Source organism: Condylostylus longicornis, unplaced genomic scaffold (genome assembly GCF_029603195.1).
Source record: "Condylostylus longicornis isolate FDR11 unplaced genomic scaffold, ASM2960319v2 ptg000118l, whole genome shotgun sequence".
Lineage (NCBI taxonomy): Eukaryota > Metazoa > Arthropoda > Insecta > Diptera > Dolichopodidae > Condylostylus > Condylostylus longicornis.
In genome coordinates this window covers 138,547-147,153 of record NW_026578086.1, presented here as the reverse complement: position 1 = coordinate 147,153, position 8,607 = coordinate 138,547, and the positions used below count along the sequence as shown (strand labels likewise).

General features: G+C 22.5%; 1 long non-coding RNA gene across 1 annotated transcript in view; it reads left to right on the top strand.

Moving 5' to 3' along the window:
- Window positions 1-2,919: 2,919 nt before the first annotated feature.
- LOC129614727 (uncharacterized) overlaps window positions 2,920-8,607 on the top strand; it is a 35,298-nt gene continuing 29,610 nt past the window's right edge. The window contains exon 1 of the long non-coding RNA XR_008697397.1: window positions 2,920-3,752. This is a non-coding gene — a long non-coding RNA (uncharacterized LOC129614727). The remainder of the gene's footprint in view (window positions 3,753-8,607) is intronic.

Sequence of the window (8,607 nt, the reverse complement as noted above, 5' to 3'; positions counted from 1 at the left end):
AGGAAAAAAAATGTAATAATATCACGTAAAATTGTGTATATATATTTATAAACTAATGGAAAAAGGACACTACTGAGAAAAATTAGAACTGGGAATACAATTGAAATTTAATATCGAAAAATATGCATGATTCTCAGCACAATATAATTTTCTTATTTCCTTGCTATTGTGGAATATACTCAATATTATTTTATTATATTTGAATTTAAACCTCATTGTCGCTAGCCCCCCTCTACCATCCAATTTTGAGCCTACGAAATGAGGTTTAACTAAAACTTCACTTATAAAATCCTATATGTAAATTTAATATAAACGTAATATTATTGAACTCGTATAGAAAGAAATTTTGGGCTTACTAAACCTTTAAACTTTAAAGTTGGTTTTCCGAAAAACAGATACTTGCCACTTGCCTGTAACCAAAGACATATTGCAGAGCCAATAGTCAAATAAATTCAAATTAAATCAAACAATTTAAACAGTAAAAGAGTTTGAGAGTAGATTGTAGATTTTTAAGGGAACCGAGTGGGAAAGGAGTAACCCCCCATACCACCGCAGCCATTCTTGACTTATTGTAGCCTCCCCACGCCCCCTTCAATAGTATCCCCGTTCCAACCACAAAGCCGGAGATATCCCTAAGAGAGTTGGACAACAGTTCCCGAACGGTTTGGAATCCATGTCCAAGACAATTGCGGCGCCAAACAGCCAGTACCGGACAGTCGCTGAGAATGTGCACGAGTTTAAGAGTACTATTTTGCCTTATATTCAAAATGTATAAAAGAAAACTAAAATATTCAAAATTCTTTTATTGACAGTAGTGTTTTTTATACAGATCTATAACCATAATATTATTGGGCTATAAAAATGTTCTTATATATTCTGTCTCTCCCTCTCTCTCTCTATCTTATACAATCACAATTTTATTCAAAATCCCCCATAAATATAAATATATTTGTATTATACAAAATATAGATAGTATAACAGTTATATTACCATACATATATATAGAAATATGAAATTTTGTATAACTATATTGAATTTAATTTTATGTCTAACAAGTTTAACAAAAAAAAAAAAAACAAGAAAATTTTCCTAAATTGTCATATTATTCTTATTGAAATTCTCTCAAAAAATTTTTTCTCCTAAACTCTTTCACTTCTAGATAATAATCATAAATGAAAGTAAGGGGAATATAATTTATCCCAAACGTAATAGTTAAGGGGTATATTGCTAATACAAGTGGTTAGGATAATATACTCAATGAAATTGGATAAATGAAAATCCCTATCCCTCCTATTATAAAATAAAAAATAATAAGAAAGGAAAATCCCTTTTTCATTTAAATTCTAAGAAAATACTTTAGAATAAAATTAATTTTATAAAAATTTTTAAAAGGAAAATATCCTTTTTCGAGAAAAAATTTACATAATCTGTGAATAAGAAATTTCATGTAAAATTAATTTGGTACAAATAAACAAAGCTTCTGTAAAATTTTCTATTTTTAGAATTTTGTAATTTTTTGTTTTTTCTTTTTTTTTTAAGTATGATGTGCTAATTTAATTATAGCGGTCGAAGCAATTTAAAATTAAACGTGTAATAAATTAAAATTTTTTTCAATTTTTGAATTGAAAAGCGTGTTCTGTTGAACAGCATTGGCATAGTCTATTAATAGGAGTATTGTAAGACAGAAAGCTAGAATAGAAATTTTCAATTTTTGTACTCTGTTCCTGCCTATTGCCTATATACTGCTATATTCTCTTATGTATGGGAACTCTGCTGTCATATTCTATTTATTATTCTTTCTATTCTTATTCAAACTATTTTTCCTAATAGTTATACGCTAACAGTGTTACAAGAATTTGGGTTTCGTAACACTGGTTATTCTAATATTATTACTGTTTAAATATTTACCAATATTTAAGTCTAATAATTGGGTACAATTACATAAGTAGGTGTTATTAGATAGGATTATGTGTTTTATCAGGCATATATTGCAACGAACACCTGAAATCATCGCAGGACAGGTATTGTAGCAGAATCCGTAGGGCAAAAAAAGTGTTGGACGGCCAAAGAATACGTGACAAGTGAACAATAAAGAAAGAAATCGCTACGGCTAACATAACATTTCATATTGAAAAAATTTCCTTCTTCTGTAACTTTTCAAAACACAAAAATATTTTAGAATTTCAAATTGTACATTGAAATTTTACTAATAAGTTTAAAAGCTTTATTATTTAATTTCTCTCTCCCTCTTTCACTCACTCTTAATTAATGCGATTAACTTAATGTTATAAATTTATCAAATAAGAGGGGAATTTAGAATAAACCTATAATAATAGGTATTTAATTTTCATATGCGCATAAATTGAAGTAAATTTTCTCATATTCTAAATTTCCTCTTTCTTTCCCTCACTCTCTCTATTTGATTATTTCTATTCTACCATTTACTTTTTTTAAAAGTGATTTCATAAACTTTTCTCGAAATATCCTTTTCATAATAATTTTTACAATAAAATTTCCCAAATCTTATTCTCCCCTTTTTTATATAATAATGTGCTCTCTTGTATTTAATATACGTACAAGAGAGCACGTTGTTATATAAAAAAGAGGAGAAAAATAAAAACAAAAACAAGTAAATAAAAATTTCCCTTTTTCATTTCTGAAATGTTTGATAATAAAAATATTTTTGTTCATATGGAAAAAGGAATAAAAAAAAAGAGTAGAGAATGTAAAAAAAAATAAATACCAGAAATAAAAAAGAAAAAATAAAATAAATGCAAAAAATGAGAAAAAAAAAATATTCTCAAATTTTTTTCTTTTTCGTTTTCTCTTATTATTATTTTTTTCTTTTATGTTTTTGTTTTTAGAGAAGGCTTCAATAGATTCGTTTATGCAATGGTCAGTTTAGTTGAGATACGGATTTGGAAGTTCGCGTACTGAATCGTTCTTTAAGTAAGAAAGCAAAAATATAAGGTCTCCGTTGGTTTATTTTATTTTTTTTTTTTTCTTTTTGAAAAAAATTAAGTGTTTTAAAAAATTAAAATAAAATTTTTTTGGAAACAAAAAAAAAAAAAAAAATAGAAAAATAAACAAGAAAATAAAAATTTATTAATAATTAAAATTATGAAATTATTTTAATAATTCTAAAAAATAAAAGAGAAGTAGTCCTGACTCCTTAAGTCGTCATAAAATTCTAAAATTTATTTTCTTTTTTTTGTTTTTTTGAAATTCTGTTATACTAAATTCGTATTCGTGTGTTTATGTAATAATTTTTTGTTATAATATCTATTTTATGTACTCATACATTTTACGTATTGGTATATTAAAAATTTAAAGAGTTGCAAAATAAGCAAAAAAAAAATATGTACTTGAATTAAAGAAAAAAATGTTTAGGGTTAAAGGAAAAAATTCTTAAAATTACAAAAAAAAAAAAAATTGTAATGTAAAGCAAATCCGTTTGTATGACAGTAAAGAAAAAAAAAATATAAAAATTTTAAAAATTATTTTATTAAATTTAAAAAAATAACAAAGAGAGCAGTAAAAATTAACACCAAAATAAATTTTAATTAAATTTAGAAAAATATGTGAATTCCAAGAAGAAATGGAAAAATAAAAAATTTGAATTAAGAAAAATTTTTAAATTTTGAAAAACATTTTTGAAAAACAAACTAAGAATTTTATAATTTATTTGAAAAGAAAACTTAAAGGAAAATGAAAAAAGAGGAAAAATTATTATTAATTACGAGCCCCTAAAAGTATGTGATTTTTTTTACTTGTAAATTAAATTTTTTAATACTTTAAAATATTTTTTTACGTGTTTAATTTTAAATTATTGAAAATTAATTTACAAATTATTTAATTGTGCACACTAAATTTAATATTAATAATTTATTGAAATAAATTAGAATTAAATTAAAAATTTTATTAGGCTAGTCTAGGTTCTTGTATTTTTAAAATTTAATAATTGTAGAAATGCTTCAAATTTTAAAGCTATAAAAAAATTTCAACTTTTAATTATGAAAATATTTTTAAATTTTAATTTGATAATTTTTAATAGCTTTTCTTTAAAATTTACAAAAACAAAAATATCTAAATTTCTATTTGAAATTTTTACTAAATGGCTAGCTACTCTTACTTTTGTTTAATTATTTTTAAAATTTTGTTATACTCGTATTAAATTTCAGACTATTTCTATAAAAAAAAAATCTTCTACAAAATTTATTTTTTAAAATATTAAATTCAAATTCTTTTAAATGACGTCATAAAAATTATAGTATAATAAAAACAAATTTTAATAAACAATATTGACTTGAGTTCTGAGTTAAGTAAAAAAAATGTTTGCCCCTGAAAGTATGCAAATTATTGTTATTTATAAATTTTCTTTCCTGTATAGCTGCTAGTATTGATTTAAGAACTATTTTATCGAAAAATATTTTTTTTAAAAATTTAATTAAAATTTTTTATCCTTCAAAAATTCATGAAGGAAAAATTTAATTCAAAAAAACAAAAAAAAAGAAAGAAAGTGACTTGAAATTTTTCAATGCTTTGTTCACTACTTGTAATTTTCATGTATAAAATTTAAATAAATATTGTGATGTATGTATGTATGTAGCTAGGTATTCATAAATGAATAAAATATTATACGTATAATAATATAGATTTTTTTTTTTTACGTCAATACAAAAGTTGTGATACAAGAAACAACAACAAAAATACACAAAAAAAAAAATAATTGGTACACAAACCTATTACAAGTGTCAAGGATATTCGAGTATTTTTTTTTTCTGGTTTTTGTTATATTTTTTTGTTGTTGTTGTTGTTTTTATTATTATCTGTTATATTATGTGTGTTACTGTGGTTATTCTTCTTTGCTCTTTCATCTTATTTTCACAAAATATTTTTGATTTTTTTTTGTTTTCGAAGAACAAATTGTACGATTTTCATTTTTTCCTGTTAATATTAAAAGAGAAATTTGAATTTTTTTTTTTTTTTGGAAACATTGTTGCATAATAATTTTGTTATTTTTTTTTTTTACTGTAATGGAAAATTTCTTATAACGACATTTGATTTGATTTTTTTTTCTCTTTAGCGTTTTATTCTTATTTTTTTGTTGTTGTTGTTTTTCTGCGTTAGGATCTTGTTTCATATTTTAATATTGTGCTGTTCTTGATAATGTTATTTAATTTGTATATATATATATATATATATATGTATATGAAATTATTCTTAATATTTAAATATGGTTTAGAAATCAAGGACATCACAATTCGTTTTTGGATTAGTTTTTTTTCGATTTCGAATTTGATTTTCATTTTATTTGGATTTGAATTTTATAAGATGAAAAAGCAATGATTTTATTTTTGAAAATAAATAATGAAAGATTTTCTGTGCTTTAGATAAGAAAATTAAAAAAAAGAAAGGAAAACAAATTATTTTTGATCATATTTTCCGGATGAGAGAATTTTTTTTTTTGAAGTACCATATAGGTAGAAGTAGGGTAGTGAATTTTTTGTAGAAAAACAAAATGATAATTTGTCGATTTTAGGTATATGGAAAACATGGATATCGAGTGTATCTGTTTGAGGGTCGTATGTATGAAGCCTGTTTGAATTATTATTGAAGGTATTCAAATGGAAATTAAAAAATTTTTGTTAATAAAATGTATGGAAATTTTGTATGGAAAAATTTTGTATAAAAAATTACGTTATTCAAAAAAGGAAAAATAATTTCTAAAACATTTTTTTTTTATTTCAATTTCTTTATCATGGCATAAATAATTTTATATGTAAATATTTTAAATATGTAAGATTTTTAGATTTTTTAATGAAAATAAATGCATTTCATTTGAATTTTATTTATTTGATGTCAATTTTTTTTGAATATTCTTATGTGAATTATTGTCAATTATATTTTGTTAACAGTTTAGTTACTTCTTATAAATTAAGGAAAAAAATAAGAATTCAAATCGGTTTTTCAAAATTCGGTCATTATTTCCTGAGACTAATGCTCAGAAAAATAAAATCATTCCTCCCAAGGTGAATGAAATTTTGATAAATAATTGTTGTTAAGCCCAAATATTCAATGTAATGTTGATTCCGATTTTTGGTTAGAAACAAAGTTTAGTTAATAAAAATTCCGAAAACAGATTGCTTTGCGAAAACAAATTGAAAAATTAACAATGAATTTATAAAGACTGTAGCATTTCTAGGATATGTGATAATGGAAACTTTCTGAAATCTGAATTTGCAAGGTTTAATTTGGGTAAAATATTCTTAAATTCAGAGACTAACACTAAAAACTAGCCAACTATCAATAATAAAATTATTCCGTTTTAATAATAAATTCAAGTTTTAATAATAAAATGAAAATATTTTTCCACATTATTTTGGTAAAATTTTGATAAATTTTGATAGTAGAACTAAAATTTTTACGATATTTTTGCAATTATTTAAGAACTTAAGAATTATTGAAAAAAATTGTAATATTTTAATATTAAATATAATTAACAATAATGAAATTTAGACAAATGAGAAAAAATTTCTAATGAAATCCATTTCCAACATTTGCTGACCATGAATTTCCTTTCTATTAAATTTTAATCCTCTTTAAATGAGCACGAAATTCCATTGAAAATTTTTAACATTTTTCAAATTATTTCCATATAAAAATATTTTTAAATTTTAATAGTTTTATTAATTATTATTATAACTATCATTTAAAATAATAACTGTTATATTCTAGTCTCATATCAAAAAAAAAATGACAATAGTCTCATTTTAATTGAAATTTCTGAATTTTGCTTACAGACTAATTTTATTTCCCGTATGAATATTTATAATATTATTTTTGTATAACAGTGTATTTAAAATCATTTTTTATAATCATAATTATGAAAATGTGTCCTTTTTAACTTACACAATAACTAGTTATATATATAAAATATCCTGAATCAAATTGACATTGTTCATAAATATTCTAAATTTTAAATCTATATTATTATAGTTCGTGTGTGTTTCTCTTATAATATTACGTATATTTTGGAGTAGTTCCTAAAAAAAATGTCTGACGTCATTATTAAAATGCAATTCTGTTATACGAATTATGAATATTCATATTTACATTTGAGTATTTCATATTTTGATAATTTTTAATTAAATAAAATTCTAATAATCTAGTTCTAGTTTTATTTATTACGTCAATAGCTAAATAGAAATTTTTGGATTTAGAATTTTTGTTATGCTTCACAATATTATTTTTGTATTTTGGTTTTGCAATATGCATATAACAGTTTACTTGTTTTCATAGTTTTATTCGTATCATACAATAGTTTTGTAAATATTTGAATAAATATTTAGACCCATACCATAGCATTTCATTAAAATGCAAATATTTTTGTAAATTTTTAAATAAATATTGGAATGAGAGTGAAATTGGAGCTATAGTGAAAAGTTCGTTTAAAAATTTTAAATTTGCACTAAAATGGAGTTTTTGATTTTTTTTGAAAATTAATTTGTTTAATGTGGGAAATGTTGATATCGGGTAATTATGGGGGAAAAATTAAAGATGGTATGAGTACCTAATAGTATGCAATATTATTGCTATAGAGAAAAATGATAATTATTATTGGAGAATAATCAAACTGGTAATTATTATGGGATTAATGTTAATTATTTTACGAGAATGAAATAATTATAAGAGTTTCGTACAGTAAGATCACAAGTTCTAAATCACAATTAAGGCTACAGTGATTTCCATGAAAATTTAATAATTTTATATCTGGATTTATAAATACTGATTATATATGGAAAATATATACTATGGTCCATGTTGGCCTATGTGCGGCTATTTGTGTTTGTTACGAATATGGCTTAAAATAAACTGGCACTATATAAGATTCTATACTTAGAATTAAATTTTATATAGTTCTTTTCCTATAGTCTAACTTCAATAATTTGATTATTACTAACTAACATGAATAGTTAGTAATAATCACAATTAAGAGCTCACAAATATTCCAATTTAATCATTTAACATTTTTATTTTTAATTCATTCGATGGAATTCTGAACAAATGAACGACATTCTATAATAATTAAATTAAAATCAACCAAATGTTCCTCCATTCACTTGGACATAATAGATCGTTTAAGGTGGTCACAGTGCCCTCTTACCTCGTCTTTCCAGTCTTTTCCATTCTCTAATTCCAATTTCATCCATAAATTATACTCAATTTAATTAAAATCAGCTGACCGGCAAACTTAATCATTTTTTTATATTAACCGTGACCCAAAAAAAAAACAAAAAAATTTAAATCCAAATTAATTTTCCAATTCATAATATTTAAATAAATTAATTGAAATTAATTGATCCTCTTGAAATACATGAATGAAAACTGTTCTATGAATAATTTACTCTTGTGATTTTAATCTAAATTTTATTAAAAAAATCACATGGACTATTAAGGATTAATAAGAATATTTTATAGGAATTTTTTTCAAGGACTAAATTGTAAATTTATTTATTATAAAAAAATTATTTAATATCCTTCAATAAATCAACAGAAATTTTTTCTTTTCCCCATTCTTTCCAAAATTTTCAAATAAAATTATTT